Source organism: Agelaius phoeniceus, chromosome 34 (genome assembly GCF_051311805.1).
Source record: "Agelaius phoeniceus isolate bAgePho1 chromosome 34, bAgePho1.hap1, whole genome shotgun sequence".
In the NCBI taxonomy this organism is placed as follows: Eukaryota; Metazoa; Chordata; class Aves; order Passeriformes; family Icteridae; genus Agelaius; species Agelaius phoeniceus.
The window spans coordinates 2,085,769-2,104,087 of NC_135298.1; the positions used below are offsets into that span (position 1 = coordinate 2,085,769).

Here is an 18,319-nt window from a genome sequence, read left to right on the forward strand (position 1 = left end):
CTCCTCATTTTTTCAACTGCTCTTTTAACAACCCCTTCACCCGTTCAACCAATCCTGCAGCTTGTGCATAGTCTGGGACATGAAAAACCCTGCAGGCTTCATCCCTGTATTTTTCACAGCAACAGACAAAGCACTCTGCATCACAGTATCACCAAACCCTGGGAAAATAGCCAATTTCATCCCTTCCTCCTTTTTACATTGGACACAATCTCACATAGTTGACCACTGAAAGTAGGGCCCTGGCCAATCCTGTTCTGTAGGGTATTTAGAGTTACATCCCTGAGCAGCCAAAGCTACCAAATTAGTATTGTCAGCACTATTTCACATTATTATTATTTCATATGTAGATATACATATTGATATATATATAGACAGATAGATACAGACATATATATAAAATGTGTATATATATATATAAATGTACAAATATATATATATATAGAGGTCTTATTATACAATAAATACATATAGTTAGTTATCATATTGATATTTCACCGGCACAAATGCAGCTGAGCTCAAGATTAAAACCTTCTGCTCTTGCTCCATGTGGGAGCATTCCAACAATAATTGTTCCTTCTGAAGCTGCTGTTTCCAATGGACTCTTAACAAATTCATCTTTGTCTGCCCAAACCCACAAGTCCTTTTCCTTTTCCATGTGCAGTTTTTGGATGTATTTGAAGACATCCAGGGCTGCAGCTTCTTTTACCCAACTGCCCCACTGCTCCCACGGGGCTCCCACCTCAGCCCACTCCAGAGCCAGGGAACTCCAGGGAAGGGCTTCCCATCTGGGAATTTCTGATGGCACTGATGCCTCACATTGACATTGAACAAGTGACATTTGGTTGGGATCTGGCCAGACTGTGCCAGTTTGGTTTGACCAGTGGGCAAAGTCAGCACCAAAGACACAGACTCCAACTGAAGGAATCAGTGTCATTTCCTGCAGTTCAGAGCAGCAAAGAATCACAAAAGGAGCAGCTCAGCAATGCAGCCAATCATCCCCACCAAAGATTGCCTGCAGTGATTAAGAAAGATGCAGCAGCATTTCCCCTCAGCCTTTCCCATCCCCCAGATGCACACAGCAGCTGGGGAAGCTGTCACAGCCAAGGGCTGCAGAGCCACTCCTGGGCACTGGCAATTCCTGCAGGTGCCTCCAGCCCCAGCTGAGGCTCCAAGCCTGCTGGGAGAGGGCCCAGCTCTGACAGTGCTGCATGAACAAACTGACAGCACTGCTAGTGTTCCAACATCTGCTTTCATCCTCCTCTTGGCTCCCTCCCAAAGCCTGGCCAGGCCTCAAGGAGGAGCCAAGGCAGCTGACTTTGATCCTTCAGCCCCACACAAGGCCAGATGTCAGATTTCATGGCCTTCTCTGGCTTCTAAATACACAAAGGTCCATCCATGTTTCACTAAGGAGTGGCTACATCTATCACAGTGCTAATGACCATGCATATCTCAGCAGGGAGCAGATACAAAGATAACCTTTGCTTGGAAGGTTCCTCCAGAGGCCACCTTGGGCTCAGGGCCTGCTGTCCAGGCCTCACTCAGGGCTGCTGTCCAGGCCTTGGCACTTCAGGGACGTGCTTTAGTGCTGGGCTTGGCACTGCTGGCTGAGCGGCTGCACTGGGTGAGCTCAGAGGGCTTTTCCAGCAGAAAGGATTCTGTGATTCCATGATGATATCCACTGCATTCAGCTGGGGCTATTTCAGCAGCATTACTTTGCTCCAGAAGTTCCCTCTTGCCCAGCTCCTGTGGCCTGAGGCTTCAGCTCCTTCAGCTCCTGGTGCTGAGCTGCTCATGCTGAACGAGAGCACTCGGAGAGACAAATCCAGTCCATCCAATTCCTTCTGGGACACGGAGAGGGGAGGCTGTGCAAACAGGAGCATTGTTTGCTGTGGCCTCCTCTCTGCCCTTCACGCCTTTCAGCGCTTTGAAGCAGCCAAGAGCTTTCTCCAAGAGTGCAATGGAGCAGCTGTTCCTGCTCGCGGGCCTGGCTCTTCCCAGTCTCTGCCCTTGCCTGCTTCTGTCCCTCTTGCTGTGCCCTCTGTTCCCCCAGGGCTGCCTGGCTGCTGCCCAGGACTGTGGCACTGGCACTGATCCAGTGCTCCAGAGCCTCCTTTCTGTGCCCTTGGAGCTGCCTGGGCACAGCAGCCTTTTCCATCTGGAAGCTCCCCATGGACAGGGAGTGCCCAGCTCCGTTCCTTGCACAGCCTCCAGGAGCCCAGGGCTGCCATCTCAAGTCCCTGCTGGCACTGGGGGCTCCCAGGTGCCTCAGGCTGCTGTGACACCGCTGCACACGGGAGGGAACAGGGCCAGGGGCTGTGCTGAAAGTCAGCTCCATCTGCTGCTGCTGCTGCTGCTGTGGGGTCATTTGTGCAGCCCTGGCCCAGAGTCAGGGATCAGATGCTGCCAGTCTCTTCCAGCCCTGGCTGCTCAGAGGTTGGGCCTTGGAGCCTCAGGTGGCCAAAGGCAGCTGCTGCTGGGCCCTCTGTGTGTGCCCGTGTTCAGCAGTGCTGCTCCATCAGTCTGTGCCCAGCAACGGGGAAAAGCCTCAGCCCTGCAGGGCCAGGAGCTGCCGGGCTCTGCCTGAGCAGCTCAGCCAGCAGCAAGGGAGCTGCTCCACACAGGAACCAGGAGCAAAGGACACTCCTTCTCTAGGACATGTTTTCTATTTAAAGGAAAAAAAGGAAAAAGAAAAAAAAACTATATAAAATGTGAAAGATGAAAACAAAACCCAAGTGTTAGTGAAAAAGTTCTGAAACTTTGCAATAAGAGGTAAATGATCTTTTTTAAAGGGGAACTCAGTTATTTACATTGTAAATGTACTGATGGCATGGATCCATCTTACTGATCCCAGCAGCCTTTTAAAAGATTTTGGGCTTTGTTTCCAACATTGCCATTTGAAATTGTGCTCAAAGCAAGAGGAAATTGCTTTGTGCCCTTCCCGCTCCAAGCAAGACTGGGAATGGAAACTCTGTCAAAGCCCAAATCCTTTAGAAGATGCCCTTCCTTCTCAGCCTGGGAAGGAGCTGCACATTCCCTTTGAAACTGTCAGGGATTTCTTAGAGACACAAAGTGCCACTTAGGGCTTTTTGCTCTGGTTTGGCAGTGCAGAAGGGCAATTCTCCATCCAACAGCTCCAGACTGCACTGCCTCAGGAACACGGCCCACTCGCCAGCTTTGGCCCACTCAGGCACTTCTAGAGGAGGAAGAAAGTGCAATTGCACAATTCCAGCCAATCAAGAAGGAAGAATGGGACAGACAAACACCCTGTGCAGATCCAGGCGTTCAGCTGGGACTGTGGAGGGTTTGGGTTCTTGCCAATTGGATGTGTGTCCCCAGCTGCAATCTCTGGGCCTGCAGCAGAGTCTCACTCAGCTGCCAAAGCAGAAAGCTCAGGCGCTGTGCTCGCAAGGGGCTCGTCTGATGCAAAGCTGTCAGAGCAATGGGAGGGCAGAGCCAGCCCAGCTGGGCCCAGGGCTGAGCCCAGCAGAGCCCTGGCAGAGCCCAGAGCAGCCTCAGCAGCCGCAGAGCCCGGCTGCAAGGAGAGAAAGCAGAAAGTGCCCGTCAGCTGAGGGCTCCTGTGCCCTTGTGCCAAGGCCTGCGGTGCCCAGGCCATGCTGGCTGTGCCCAGAGCTGTGCCCAGAGCTGCCCATCCCTGCTGCCTTTGGCAGCAGAGCAGGAGGGCAGGACATGTGCCCAGCCTGCAGCCAGCCACGGCACATCCAGCCCTCAGCAGCTGCCCAGAGCAGGATGCTCCTGTGCTCGCTGCCATCTCCCAAAAGCTCTGATCCCACCCTGCCAAGCACACAGGGACCCACCTCACGCCAGCCACGGCTGCAAGAAAAGCTGCTCCCAAACCACGTCCTCAGCCTTCTCCAAGGCCACCGCCCATCCACGCCACAGCTGCTCCCAAGCACTTCCCCATCTGCACTGGACCACCTGGAACGCTTCCTCTGGAAAAACAAACAACACATTCTTGAAAAGAGATTGGAGACAAAAAGGGAAAACAAGAAAAACGGGAAAAAATCCTATCTCTGTCAGGGCCTTGAGGAAGGCCCAACTCCTACATGGTAGGGAAAAACCCAGCCATGGGTGAGGGAAGCCCACACTTTCTCACTTCCACCCTGCACTGCCCCCCAAAATCACGGTGATCCCAAAGCAAACAAGGGCAGTGGAGCAGCCCAAGCCCTTCCTTGCCTGCAGAGCAAAGCAGGCCCTGCACAGCTTCTGGAGTCCCACCTCTGCTCCCAGCATGGGGCTTTGTTTGTGTCGGGCTGGCTGCCCCAGCCCCAGCCCCAGCCCAGGCCACGGTGGCTGCTGGGGGCTGTTGGCAGGGCCAGGAGCCCACTCCCATTTGTACCCACCCCAGCCCATGCCCCAGCCCTGCCAAAAGCAGCTGGGCAGCGACTGAAGAATGAGTTGCATCTGCCCCAGCAAAGGGGGAACCTTTGCTTCCCAGCCAGGCTCAGCCATGCCCAAATCTGGCAGCATTTCCCCACGTGGGGACTCACCTGCAAATTCCCTGTGGAGTTTGGCTTTGAAGAAGGTGCCAGAATCAAAGTCCATCACCTTCAGCCTCCAGTGGCCAGGCTGAGGAAGAGCTTCTCATCCTTGGTGCCATCCTGGCTGTCTCCAGCAGCAGCAGCAGCAGCAGCAGCAGCAGCAGCAGCAGCAGCAGCAGCATCCCCACCCGGTACAGCTTCTCCAGGGGCTCCTGCTCCTTCCCTGGGGGGAGACCAGGCTCTCAGGGCTCTGCCCAGGGCCCCAGCTGTCAGGGAACCAGCACAAGCAAAACCAGCTTGGATGGCGGCCACCAGTGCTGGGCAGAGCAGCTCAGCTGCAGCACAAGGGCTGCGTGTGCCCATCCCATGACCCCCATGCAGTGACACAGGCAGCACAAAAAGGTCTGGGTTCCTTTGCTTCTGATTGCCAAGGCATGTGTGGAGCTGCAACTTACCAGGGCCCTGCATCAAAGTGTGCCTGTGGCTCTCTCCCTTCTTCTATGGCTGAGGAATATCCTGCACCCAAGGATCAGAGAACAGGTCTTCTAATGTGGGTCTTTCCAAGGAGTTCACGGATAAACACCACCTGATCAGATCTTTGCACTCTGGGCAGAGAAAGAAGAAAGTGCCGGTCAGCCAGAGAAGGCTCCTGTCTGCTTTGCCCCACTATTGCCATGGCCAGGCCTTGCTGGATGCGCTCAGGGCTGGGCCTAAACTTTCCCATCCATTCCCTGTTTTGGAGGAGAGCAGGACATGTGCCACCTCCTCAGCAGCTGCCAGAGCGGGATGCTCACGAGCCCGCTGCTGGCTCCCAGCACTGGGATTCCCCCCGTGCCCAGAGAAGAGGATCCACCTTGAGAGAGCCCTTGTGGCAGCGGGAGCTGGCCCCAGCTGAGGTTCCGGCCCCTCCTGAAAGGGTGCTCCCCGCAGACCATCTGGTGCAGCAGGATGCCCAGGGACCAGATCGTTGCTGCCTCGCCATGGTACCAGCCAAAGTGGGTCCATTCCGGGGGGCTGTAGGACGGTGTTCCTATGGAATACAGATGGAGTTCAGCAGGGGGATGCTGCTGCTCCCAGAGCCTGGCCCCAGCATCCCTGGGCCTGCGGGGGCTGCATCAGTGGCACACAGGGTGACCACTGCCCTCTCGCCAGCACCTGGGACTTGTGTACAAACTAAGGCTTGGAGAAGAAGCCACTGGTGTCAGAAGAGGGCAGAGGAAGCCCTGGCTAAGCCTGACCATGACAAGCAAAGGAAAAACCCTCTCTGTGCTGGGGAAAACATGCCCTTATCCTGCCTGTCTGCATTGCCCCAAAAATATTAGGAAGCCAAGGCAAACAGGGCGAGTGGAGCAGTGCAAGCCCTTCCTCTCGCCTGCACACCAAACTGGCTGGGGCACAGGTTCCGCCCCCCTCTCTGCTACCCCCACCCACGGGGGTTTTGGGCGGGCTGGCTGCCCCAGCCCAGCCCCAGTCCTGGGCAGAGTGGCTGGCAAAGGCTGCCAGCAGGGCTGGAAGATGGCTCCCCACCCAGCCCCGCTCTAAAGCAACTCAGCTGAAGACTCAGTCCCCTGACTGGCAGCAAAAGGGAGAATCCCCGCTGCCACAGCCAGCTTGGGCTGGGAGATGTTGGCCATGAGATCCCGGGACCAGGAGTACACCCTTACGTGGGCTCACCTGCAAAGTGGGTGTAGGCTGTCTCTTGCAGGTAGGTGCCACAGCCAAAGTCAATCAGTTTGGCCTGCCCGGTGGCCAGGTCAAGCACGATGTTCTGAGGTTTGATGTCCCTGTGCAGGACCCCGCAGCTGGTGCAGTGCCGCACGGCCTCCAGCACCTGGCGGAACAGCTCCCGCGCCACCTCCTCGGGCACGAACCGCCGTGCCCGAATGACACGATGCAGGTCCAGACACCGCTCTGGCCGCTCCAGCACCATCACGATGTGGTTGGGCAGCTCGAACCACTCCAGGAGCTGCACCACGCCAGGGAAGCCAGTGGACACCTTGGCCTGCAGCACGATCTCCAGCGGGGCCCTGCTGCCGTCGGGCTGCGGGAGGAGCACGATGCCCTCAGTGGGGCCGATGCCGTGCCAGGCCTGGGGAAGCCCTGAGCCAGCCCGGGATGCTCTGCGCCCTGCGCTGCGCCCACGCCCGCTCCCCCTCGAGGCGTCCTGGCGGCTTCCACCGTGCCGGGCCTCGGCTCATCCCCGCCCGGCAGCCCCGGCTGCTGCCGCTGGCCCCGCTCACTCACCAGCTCGCCCCAGTGCCGGACGCGGTTCCGTGGCACCCTCTTGATGGCCACCTGCAAGCCAAGGACAGCAGCGGGCTCAGCTCGCCGCCCGCCCTGCCCAGCCCCATCCTTCTCCTCCTCGTTCTCCTCCGACCCCTCGTCCTGCGCCCGCCGCCGGCCCCGCCGCTCACCGGGGCGCCGTCCGAGAGCCGCGTGGCCGCGAAGACGCTGCCGAATCCTCCGCGCCCCAGCAGCGAACCCAGGCGGTAGCGCTCCTGCAGGGCCTCGGGCGCCGTCCCTGCGGGCGGGACGCGGCTGTCAGCGCTCGGCCCGGGGCCAGCAACGGCCCCCGAGCGCCCCTCAGCCGCCCCGGGCCGGCCATACCCAGGCCTTCGCTCCTCGCAACGCGGCACGGGAGGCTCGGGGCCGGCGGCCGCGCTGCCGAGCGGCGGAGCTCGGGCCGGGGAAGCCGCAGCGGAAGCGGCGGACGCGGCCGCGCCGCCTGTGTCCTCCGCGGGCCCCGGCAGGAGCCGGGGCCGGGGCCGGGCTCGGGGCTGGAGCCTGCCTCGGGGCCGGGGCCGGGGCCGGGGCCGGGCTCGGGCCAGGCGGAGGCAAAGGGCGGCGATGCCGCCCCCGCACACGGCACTGATGCCCGCCCAGCAGCGCCACCGCCAGTAGGGCCAGAGCCGGGCGGAGGCGAGACCGCGGCGGGACGGGCGGGGCCGGGCACGGGGCAGCCCCGCCCGGGGCCGGGGGCGGGCCGGGGGCATGGCCCGGCCCGGCAGGGGGAGAGGGAGGCGGGGAGAGGAGAGGGAGGCGGGGAGAGGAGAGGGACGCCGGGAGAGGAGAGGGACGCCGGGCAAGGGACCCCGGGAGAAGGGTGCCCGACAGCGGGAAAGGGAGACACAGAGAAAGAAAGAGAGAAAGACCAAGAAAGAGAGAAAGAGAAAGATCGTTATCGATTATCTCGTTATGCTTCTGCTGCCGCCGCTGCTGCTGCCGCCGCTGCCGCCGCTGCAACCGAACCACCGGGGCCGTTCGTCCCCGTGTCCGTTCCCCGCTCGCCCCACGAGCCCCACGTTCGAGCCCCGCGCGCCCCGGGCACAGCCCCTGAGTCTGTCCAAACACGGCAACTTTGCAGCCTTGAGCCCAGGTGCAGAGCCCTGACTCCTGCACACTGGCACAGCAATCCCCTCGCTTGCTGCTCTGCATTGGCCTGGCTGAGGGGCAAACACTGGCGGGACACCTTCCCTTGGGCTAGGATTCCTACCTGAGCCCAGCACTGCACGTACATCTCCAGTGTTGCCTTCCAGTAAAGACAGGGGAAGGAAAACTGTGTGTGGCTCATGGTATTTTAGAGTGTCTAAAAATCCCTAAGTCACCGATCTTAGAGGTACAGTGCATCTGGAATTACTGGGATGGAGAAGTAGTGCAACATGGAAAAGGGGAGTATAGAAATAAATAGAGGAAAACATCTTGGATTGTTTCTTTCATTTACATTTCACTTCTGGAAAGCTGTTTCAGTTTTCCAGGAATCTTCTCCTGTTTGCTCTTCCCAAGAATCTCTCCTGGAGAACAAGGTCAAGCTTCTGTCCCAAGATTTGCCACCAGCTGCAGCTTCTCTTGGCTTTCCACACTGCACAGTGTCTGCAGCAGGACTTTTGCAGCAAAGCAGGACAACTGTTTGGAGCACTTTACATGTCCTTTCTTTTCCTGGTGGGCTGGGGTGTTGTGCCACTGGTGAAGTTTCCATTGTGACTGTTTGTGCTGGTTTAGGGCAAATTTTGGGAGGAAACCTCCAAAAGGGGGTCAGTCTAGAAAGCAAGTTCAAATGGCCTCTCCTCCTACTAGTTCAGAAAAAGACTTCCCTCGGGAAAAGTTAATAAACCCCAGTTTATTTATCAAGTAAAGTATTCACAAGCATGAAAAATGAATAATATTAAATAAAACCTCTGACAGTGCTGAAGAGATGGCAAATTCAGAAAGTCCTTTCTGTGGGTTGTAGTTGGCTCACTCGATCTCTTCTAAGTCCCTCTGGTGCTGGAATGCAGTGTCCCAGACCTTGGTGGGCCACAGGTGTGAGCTGCAGGTGTTTTTCTGGGTTTTCAGTCCAGAGCAGGTTTAAACAGTTCCAAGAAAAAGGAAAGTCCCAGTCCCAGGAACTTCTCTGCCTAAGCTAGCTAAAACCAAATTGCTGGACCTGGGCTGTGAAGGCACTGGGAAATTTCCAAATCTGGGCACTGTCAGTCCCAGCAAACACCAGATCTGGATGGTGCTGGAGCCAGAACCTGGAAATTTCCAACTTTTGGCTTTCTGTGCCAGCAAATCACTGGACTTGGGCTGTGCTGGCACCAGGAAGTTTTCAGATCTGGGCGCTGGCGCTGCCAGCAAACACCAGATCTGGGTGGTGTCGTTGGCAGTGACAGAAATCTGCCGGATTTGGGCTCTGCTGGCACCAGGAAATTTCCAAATCTGGGTACGGGCACAGCAAACACAAGATGTGGGCAGTGCCAGAGCCAGTAGCAGAAAGTTGCCGGGTTTTGGAATTCTGTGCTAGCAAATTGCTGCACTTGGGCTGTGTCAGAATAGGGAAATTTCCAGCTCTGGGCACTGGTGGTGCCAGCACACACCAGTGAAACCTTCTGGTCCTCGTCCGGACCATTGGCCAGTGGTTTCCCTGAGAACCAGCTCTGGCCACTTTACAGACAGAGACTGCTTTCATCTGCTTGTCTGGAAACAGAACTTTAATGCAGGCAAACACAACAAACAGGACGGCGTGCACAGTACACAGAGCGAAGCAGAAAAAAGCCTGGGTCCAGGCTCCAGCAGGGATATTTATACATTTATATATGGGGAGGGTTAAGGTGGGATCTGAGGGAAGGATCCAAGAGGAAGGAAGGATTATGAATATTACAATTTTTGCAGTAAAATGTAACCAATGGTAGCAAAGAGAACTCAGAACTTTCTAGTAACAATCTGCATAACTGAACAAGAGGATTATGGGCGGGAGCTCCTGCTGACCCCAACTAAAGAGGGTTTTCCCACGGCCTTAAGCCAAGGTCTCCTTCTTCTTTTAAACCAACCCCAACACACCAGACCTAGGAGGTGCCGGGTTTTGGCTTTCTTTGCCAGACAATTGCTGCATTTGGGCTGTGCTGGCACAGGGAAATTGCCAGATCTGGGCACTGGCGGTGCCAGCTCACCGCAGATCTGGGTGGTGCCGGTGCTGACACCAGAAAATTGCCAGGTTTTGTCTTTCTGTGCCAGCAAACTGCTGGACTTGGGCTGTGCTGCCATTGGGAAACTGCTGGATCTGAGCACTGGCAGTGCCAGCAAACACCAGATCTGGGTGGGGCCTGCACCAGGTATTTGCAAGGTTTTGGCTTTCTTTACCAGAAAATTCCTCGACTCAGGCTGTGCCGGCACCGGGAAATTCCCGCATCTGGGCACTGGTGGTGCCAGCAAACACCGGATCTTGGCATTGCCAATGACGGTAGCAGGGAATTGCCAGATTTTGGCTTTCTTTGCCAGAAAACTGCTGGACTTGGCTCTGCCAGAACGGGGAAATATCCAGATGTGAGCACTGGCAGTGGCAGCAAACACCAGGTCTGGGCGCCTGTATTGGCATCAGGAAATTGCCGGATTTTGGTTTTCTGTGCCAGCAAATTGCTGGACTTGGGCTGTGCCAGCACTGGGAAATTTCCAGATCTGGGCACTTGCGCAGCAGGCACCAGATCTGGGTGGTGTGTTGTAGTGTGTTTTTATACTTTGTAATACTTTGTGATAGTTTAGGTTTTGAATCCCCGTATTTTTCCGAAATGGCTCATCCCAGATGGTACCCCCCTCCCTTTCCCTGTGTAATCCTTTGCCCTTGCTGAGATCATCCCCAAATCCCCACCCTGGCTCTCTGTCAATCACTCAGCATCCCATCCCCTCCCTCTAGAAGCTTCGGTCCAGGATGTCGAGTGATCAGCCAGAGGCCAGGGGTCAGCCCCCCAAGCCTTGCCCCATACGCTGTCCTAAATGTCCATCCCCCAGGACCCATCCCTTAGGGTCACTTCTTGGTTAGTCAAATGTTCTCTACTTTGGGTTTCCACCTCCCTTTAAATGTAACCTTGGCACATCTCCCGGGCTCTCGGCAGGAGGCCCCTGAGGTGTAGGGGCTCCTTTGGGACACCTGGAATAAAACCTTGGATTAACCCCTGCTAAGAGTCGGCCCTTTATCTTCTACCGCTGTCTCTGGTGTCTCTTGTGCTGCAAAGGCGGCCAGCCCAGGTGCCCTCAGTACCCTCGGGGCACAGAGAGTGTCTCCCCGCTGTCGGCCGTGTCGGGGCTGCCCCCGGTGTCTGCCGACTCGGGACTGGCCCAGGGTTCCTGAGAGGCTCCCAGAGAGACAGAGACAGTGGTGCTGGTGGCAGCACTGGGAAGCTGCCGGGTTTTGGCTTTCTTTGCCAGAAAATGGCTGCATTTGGGTTGTACCAGCACTGGGAAATTGCCAGATGAGGGCACTGGCAGTGGCAGCGCACACCAGATCTTGGCGGGGAATGTGCTGGCACCACCAGGAAATTGCCAAATGTGAATTTTCTGTGCCAGCAAACTGCTGGAATTGTGCTGTGCAGGCATCTGAAAAATTCCGGATCTGGGCACTGGCGGTGTCAGCACACACGAGATCGGAGTAGTGTAGGCACCAGGTATTTGCCTGGTTTTGGCTTTCTTTGCCAGCAAATTGCTGGACTTGGGCTGTGGTGGCACAGGGAAATGTTCAGATCTGGGCATGGGCAGTGCCATCAAACACCAGGTCTGGGTGGTGACAGTCTTGGCACCAGGAAATTGCTGCGTTTTGTCTTCTTTTTCCAAAAAACTACTGCACTTGGGCTGTGTTAGAACTGAGTATGTCCAGACTGGGGCACGGGTGGTGGCAGCAAACACCAGATCTTGGCATTGCCAGTGTCAGCAGTGGGAAATTGCCAGATTTTGGCTTTCTTTACCAGAAAATTGCTGGACTTGGCTCTGCCGGAACAAGGGAATTTCCAGATCTGGGCACTGGAGGTGGCAGCAAACACCAGATCTGGGCAGTGCCAGACCCAGTAATGTTGGAAATGAATTTGTAGAGAATTTTTAAGGTTTGATAGAAGGTTTCTATAGTATGTATGCAAGTGTCACGATCCATCCATACGAACGGGTTTTGTGATGGTTCGTGGGTTGATCTCAGAGTGCAAAAAACACCGACATGGTACAGGGGTTTGCAGTGATAATCAAAACAAATGTACCTTTATTGAATAACCACAAGAAAATGCATTGGGGAGGAATTGGGGAAAAGGGAAAAAGAGGGAGGAAGAGAAAGGAAGGTATAGAGCTACCAAACGTGGAACGGCGAAGTCCTTTGATGTCCAGCCAATGGAGTTCACCAGGTCACGTCTGGGGAGATCTCAGGGTTGCAGTTCATCCGAACTCTTATTATACTCCTTTTGTTGATGGGGGAAGGGGTAAAACTTGAAACCGAATCAAAGGTAGTCTATTGTATTTTTGGGGGAAAAAATGGTATTTAGAGAAGGGTACACACAGTCCATGTTCTCTGCAGTGGGTGAGAGCCATCGTCTTCTTGGTCCACTGCTCGCACCTGCAACATCCATCTTGCTTTGGTTAGCTTGCCTCCCCCACACACCTCCCCCAGGTTAGGGGTCTCAGTCCCAGTCCTTGGAAAGAGTGTGGGGGGGCCTTTTCACATAGGGATTTCATGTCTCGGTCTTTGATGGAGAGGCCTTGTACATCTCAGTCTGTCTGTCACGGTGGCTGTAAGACAAGTGAGGGGTCTTCTGTGGGGGACCACCCAAAACTCAGGAGAAGTCCAGCCAGGCCGAGAGGTGGGACAACTTCCAAGGCTATTGTTGCAAAAAGGCAAGGGGCCCCTTTCTTCCTTTCATTGGGTTCAGTGTAGCATACAGCAAACACACCTGTGAACAATAGCTTAGCAATGCCAGCAGCTGTGCTCAGGTCTCGGGGCCCTTGGCATGTAACTTTCTCCACCAGGGCCAGAAACTTCAGGCACGGGGCTTTTCTTCAGTGGTCCCCAATGATGATCGTGAGGCAGATGAGAGAAACTTCGGACAGAGTCTCACACCTACATTACATGGACGACGTACTAATCTGTGCTTCCACCAAGTCTTACTCAGACGCAGCACTTTCCAAGACTGTCGCAGCTGTCGAAAGCGCGGGGTTTCAGATAGCTCAGGAAAAAATCCAGCTATGGAGCCCATGGAAGTACCTCGGGTTTTTAATCACAGGAAGGACCATCGTGCCTCAACCTCTGTCCATCAACGAGCACCCCCAGACATTAAGAGACACGCAACAGCTGTGCGGCGTCATCACGTGGATCCGACCTCTCCTGGGCCTCACCACAGAAGAACTGGCACCGCTCTTCGACCTTCTACGAGGAGACGGCGACCTGGCTTCCCCACGCTCGCTAACGCCAGAAGCCTGTGAGGCTTTGGAGAGTCGCCAGCACCATCAAACACCGCCAGGCACATTGGACAGACCGGTCCCTTCCCCTCAGCCTCGGTATTTCTGGTAAGTGCCCAAACTTCCATGTGCTGCTCTTTCAGTGGGATGACACTTGAAAAACCCCACTCATCATCATCGAGTGGCTTTTTCTGCTGCACCAACCACATCAAACATTTACCACTCCACCAGAACTTGTAGCTAAACTTATTATTAAAGGCCTCCATTGGCGTCTCTGGGTCCACCCTTGAGTATAACTCAAAACTCTTCCTTAATCTTTCCAACCATTCAGTGGGGGTCTCATCTTTTCCTTGGCACTCTTTGAATGCCTTGCTTATATTTTGTCCCCGGGGCACAGCCTCTCGTATGCCCTGGATTATGATGGTTCTTAAGTCCTGCATATGACCACGATGGTTGGGGTCCTGCTTGTTCCAGTTGGGATTTTGCAAGGGCCATTTCACATCAGCCGCAGGACCTTGAACATGTTGTGTGTCCCAAATCCTCATTCCTGCCCTTCTAATCATCCCTCTCTCCTCTGTTGTAAATAGGATGCCTAGAATGGATTGCATCTCTACCCAAGTATATATGTTTGGCCCTAGGAACTGATCCACTCTTTTTGCTACTCCTATGGGGTCTTCTAATAATTTTCCCATCTCTTTCTTAAACTCGCAGACATCTCCCGAGTTCAAGGGAACAGTGACAAACCCCATCCCAGCTTGAGGTCCTCCTAATGCTATTTCCCTGAGAGGGAACAACCCACTGCTCTCTCCTTCCTCAATTACTGTCCTCATCTGACTCCGAGTACGCCTCCTGCAATCCGGGGAGTCCGTGACCTGCTGTCTATTAGGGGCCGATACCGGGGGTGCGTTTGGGAGGGGTTCAGGGGGAGCTGGTGGTATATACGGGGGAGGATAAATAGGAACATATTCCTCCGGTCGAGACTTTTTCTTTTTGTCTTCCTCCCCTTGACTTCCCTTAAGGGGGAACAACCTAGCCGTTTGCTCATTACTTCCTACCAACCATAATTTAGCATATGCACTCTCCTCCGGGTTCACTGGCTCTTTAGAATTCACATAAATGTTCAGGGCTCGACAGACCCAATCCTCAAAGGATCCGAAAATGGGCCAGTATATACTTCCTGAATCCAGATTCTTACCTCCCCACACTACCATGCAATAATTTATCATTTTTGCCTTATCCTTCACCTTTCTGGAAGGAAAGTCATCCCAAGACTTGATCATTAATCCTAACGGACTGTCCTTAGGTATTGGGGGTAACTGGGGACCCTCCCCCATGGGATCAGAAGGCTTGCTCTTCTTCTGCCCCATCTTCCAAGGCACCTCCACACACACACACACACACACACAAAACCCCTCGGTCGTGGCTCGCTCCCTTGTGGGCTACGAGAACCGCACTACTAGAGGGTCCCTCTCACGTCGTCCACAGGTGGACGTCTCATTCTCCGTGCCCTGGGATCCCAACCCCAACCGAGCGGTTCACCTCGTATACTCATGCGTCCTGCGTCGTCGCTCGGATCTTCGTGCACAAAGTTTACAGGGTTACCGGTGTTTTCCTTGCTTGTTCCCGAATTTAGGTTCGTCAGTCCAGATGAGGGGTCGGGTGAGAAGGCCAGGGCCACCAGGTGGTGGGGCACACCCCCAGGATTCTTGAACCAACCCCGTTTTCTGGATCCGAGTCACGGCACCAAATTGTGATAAACGAGTCCACTGGATTTAAGGATCATATCATTATTTTTATTATTATGCAAGCGAGAATAAGCAAAGTTCAGCGCTGGGCGGCCGGGAGTCTCCGCTCCTCTAGGCTCGCGCCGTTCCTATCCCCAATGTTCGCCTTTTATTGCCTTCTTCTCCCGGGTTCAGGGATGACGTGGTCTGTCTTTTGCGCTTGCTCGTTCACTTGCTAGGGGGTCTTTTTCTGCCTTCTGGTGGTCGTGGGATGAAGGCTCCAAGTCTTCCTCTTTAACCGCTGAGTGAACTTTCCCTTATAAGGCATATCTAGACAGTGGAATTTTCAGAACACTATATGATTCCTGCAAGCCTAAGCAATTCTTGTGAGTTTAAGGAATGTTGTTACAGCCTTCCTCTGTGACCACTGGGTGAACTTTCCCTTATAAGGTATATCTTTACCATGGAATTCCCAAAGCACTATACGATTCCTGCAAGCCAAGCAACCATGTGTGGCTGCACATTTAAGAATCAAGAGGTTTTAGCTATTTAGTTATTGCTTTTATATTGTGTAATTATTTAGCTATTGATTTAATTAATGAACAAAGGTATTGCTACTTATTACATTCAATTTGTGTTGAATTGGGGCTGGGTTGGGAATTGTTGCTTTGGGGTGAGTTGATGGGTGTTTGTTGTGGGTCCTGGGGAGGGGAGGTCCAGGGTTTGGTGGGGGTGATAGTCAAAGGGGGGCGGGAGGTGATTGGACAGGGGACTTGGCCAATCATTCGATGCCCTGAGAAAATGATTGGTCCAGAATGAATATCGATAAGGACCAATGACAACACCGGAAAATGACCAATCAGCGTGCGGATCCAAACCCCACCAATCCTGGACCTGAGAGGGGTTATAAAATGAGGGTTTTGACTGGGTTGGGGTTCTTCTCCTTCTGGGGGAGGTACTATATGGGGGAGAAACCAGCGTGTTTGGGACACATCATTATCTTTGGGTTGTTGCGTGGGAGTTTGGGTTTATCTCAAACTCCCTGTCCTCTGTAGTTTGTTTTGATAAACAAGAGCTTTTTTCCTTCTCATAATCTGGCCTCGTTCAAATTCATAACAGCATGGTTTTTCACCAGCACTGAGTGGGTTCTTCCTTGTCATGGTTGGGCCTTGCCAGGGTTTCCTCTGCCCTCTTCTAACACCAGTGGCTTCTTTTCCAAGCCTAAGTTTGTGCACAAGTCCCAGGTGCTGGCGAGAGGGCAGTGGTCACCCTGTGTGCCACTAATGCAGCCCCCGCAGGCCCAGGGATGCTGGGGCCAGGCTCTGGGAGCAGCAGCATCCTCCTGCTGTATTCCATAGGAACACTGTTCTACAGCCCCCCGGAATGGACCCACTTTGGCTGGTACCATGGCGAGGCAGCAACGATCTGGTCCCTGGGCATCCTGCTGCACCAGATGGTCTGCGGGGAGCACCCTTTCAGGAGGGGCCGGAACCTCAGCTGGGGCCAGCTCCCGCTGCCACAAGGGCTCTCTCAAGGTGGATCCTCTTCTCTGGGCACGGGGGGAATCCCAGTGCTGGGAGCCAGCAGCGGGCTCGTGAGCATCCCGCTCTGGCAGCTGCTGAGGAGGTGGCACATGTCCTGCTCTCCTCCAAAACAGGGAATTGATGGGAAAGTTTAGACCCAGCCCTGAGCGCATCCAGAATGGCCTGGGCATGGCAATAGTGGGGCAAAGCAGACAGGAGCCTTCTCTGGCTGACCAGCAGGTTCTGCTTTCTCTGCCCAGAGTGCCAAGATATGATCAGGCGGTGTTTATCCATGCTGGATGTGGAAAGGCCCTCATTAGAAGAGCTGCTCTGTCATCCTTGGATGCAGGATATTCATCTGCCCTAGAAGAAGGGAGAGAGCCACAGGCACACTTTGATCCAGGGCCCTGGTAAGTTGCAGCTCCACACATGCCTTGGCAATCAGAAGCAAAGGAACCCAGACCTTTTTGTGCTGCCTGTGTCACTGCACAGGGTCATGGGATGGGCACACGCAGCCCTTGTGCTGCAGCTGAGCTGCTCTGCCCAGCACTGGTGGCCGCCATCCAAGCTGGTTTTGCTTGTGCTGGTTCCCTGACAGCTGGGGCCCTGGGCAGAGCCCTGAGAGCCTGGTCTCCCCCCAGGGAAGGAGAAGGAGCCCCTGGAGAAGCTGTACCGGGTGGGGATGCTGCTGCTGCTGCTGCTGCTGCTGCTGCTGCTGCTGGAGACAGCCAGGATGGCACCAAGGATGACAACCTCTTCCTGGACCTGGCTACTGGCCAGCTGAAGATGCTGGACTTTGATTGGGGCATCTTCTTCAAAGCCAGACTCCACAGGGAATTTGCAGGTGAGTCCACACACAGGGGGATGCTCCCAGACTTGGGCATGGCCCAGCCTGGCCAGGAAGCAAAGGTTCCCCCTTTGCTGGGGCGGGTGCAGCTGATTCTTCAGTCGCTGCCCAGCTGCTTCTGGCAGGGCTGGGGCATGGGCTGGGCTGGGTACAAATGGGAGTGGGCTCCTGGCCCTGCCAACAGCCCCCAGCAGCCACCGTGGCCTGGGCTGGGGCTGGGGCTGGGGCAGCCAGCCCGACACAAGCAAAGCCCCATGCTGGGAGCAGAGGTGGGACTCCAGAAGCTGTGCAGGGGCTGCTTTGCTCTGCAGGCAAGGAAGGGCTGGGCTGCTGCACTGCCCTTGTTTTCTTTGGGATCACCGTGATTTTGGGGGGCAGTGCAGGGGGGATGGGAGAGAGCCTGGACCTCCGTCACCCGTGGGTGGGTCTTTCGCTGGCATGCAGGGGTTGGGCCTTCCTCAAGGCCCTGGTAGAGATAAGATTTTTGAACTTGTTTCCCCCTTTTGTCTGTAATCTATTTTCAATAATTTTTTGTTTGTTTCTCTAGAGGAAGCATTCTAGGTGGGCTCCAGTGTGGATGGGGAAGTGCTTGGGAGCAGCTGTGGCATGGATGGGCGGTGGCCTTGGAGAAGGCTGAGGACGTGGTTTGGGAGCAGCTTTTCTTGCAGCCGTGGCTGGCGTGAGGTGGGTCCCTGTGTGCTTGGCAGGGTGGGATCAGAGCTTTTGGGAGATGGCAGCGAGCACAGGAGCATCCTGCTCTGGGCAGCTGCTGAGGGCTGGATGTGCCGTGGCTGGCTGCAGGCTGGGCACATGTCCTGCCCTCCTGCTCTGCTGCCAAAGGCAGCAGGGATGGGCAGCTCTGGGCACAGCTCTGGGCACAGCCAGCATGGCCTGGGCACCGCAGGCCTTGGCACAAGGGCACAGGAGCCCTCAGCTGACGGGCACTTTCTGCTTTCTCTCCTTGCAGCCGGGCTCTGCGGCTGCTGAGGCTGCTCTGGGCTCTGCCAGGGCTCTGCTGGAGCTCAGCACCGGGCCGGAATCAGC

At 55.3% G+C, this 18,319-nt stretch overlaps 1 protein-coding gene across 1 annotated transcript in view; it reads left to right on the plus strand.

The window, feature by feature from the left end:
* The window catches only part of LOC143696410 (uncharacterized), a 243,260-nt gene that overhangs the window by 164,837 nt on the left and 60,104 nt on the right, over positions 1–18,319 (plus strand). The gene's annotated exons all lie outside the window — the stretch shown is intronic.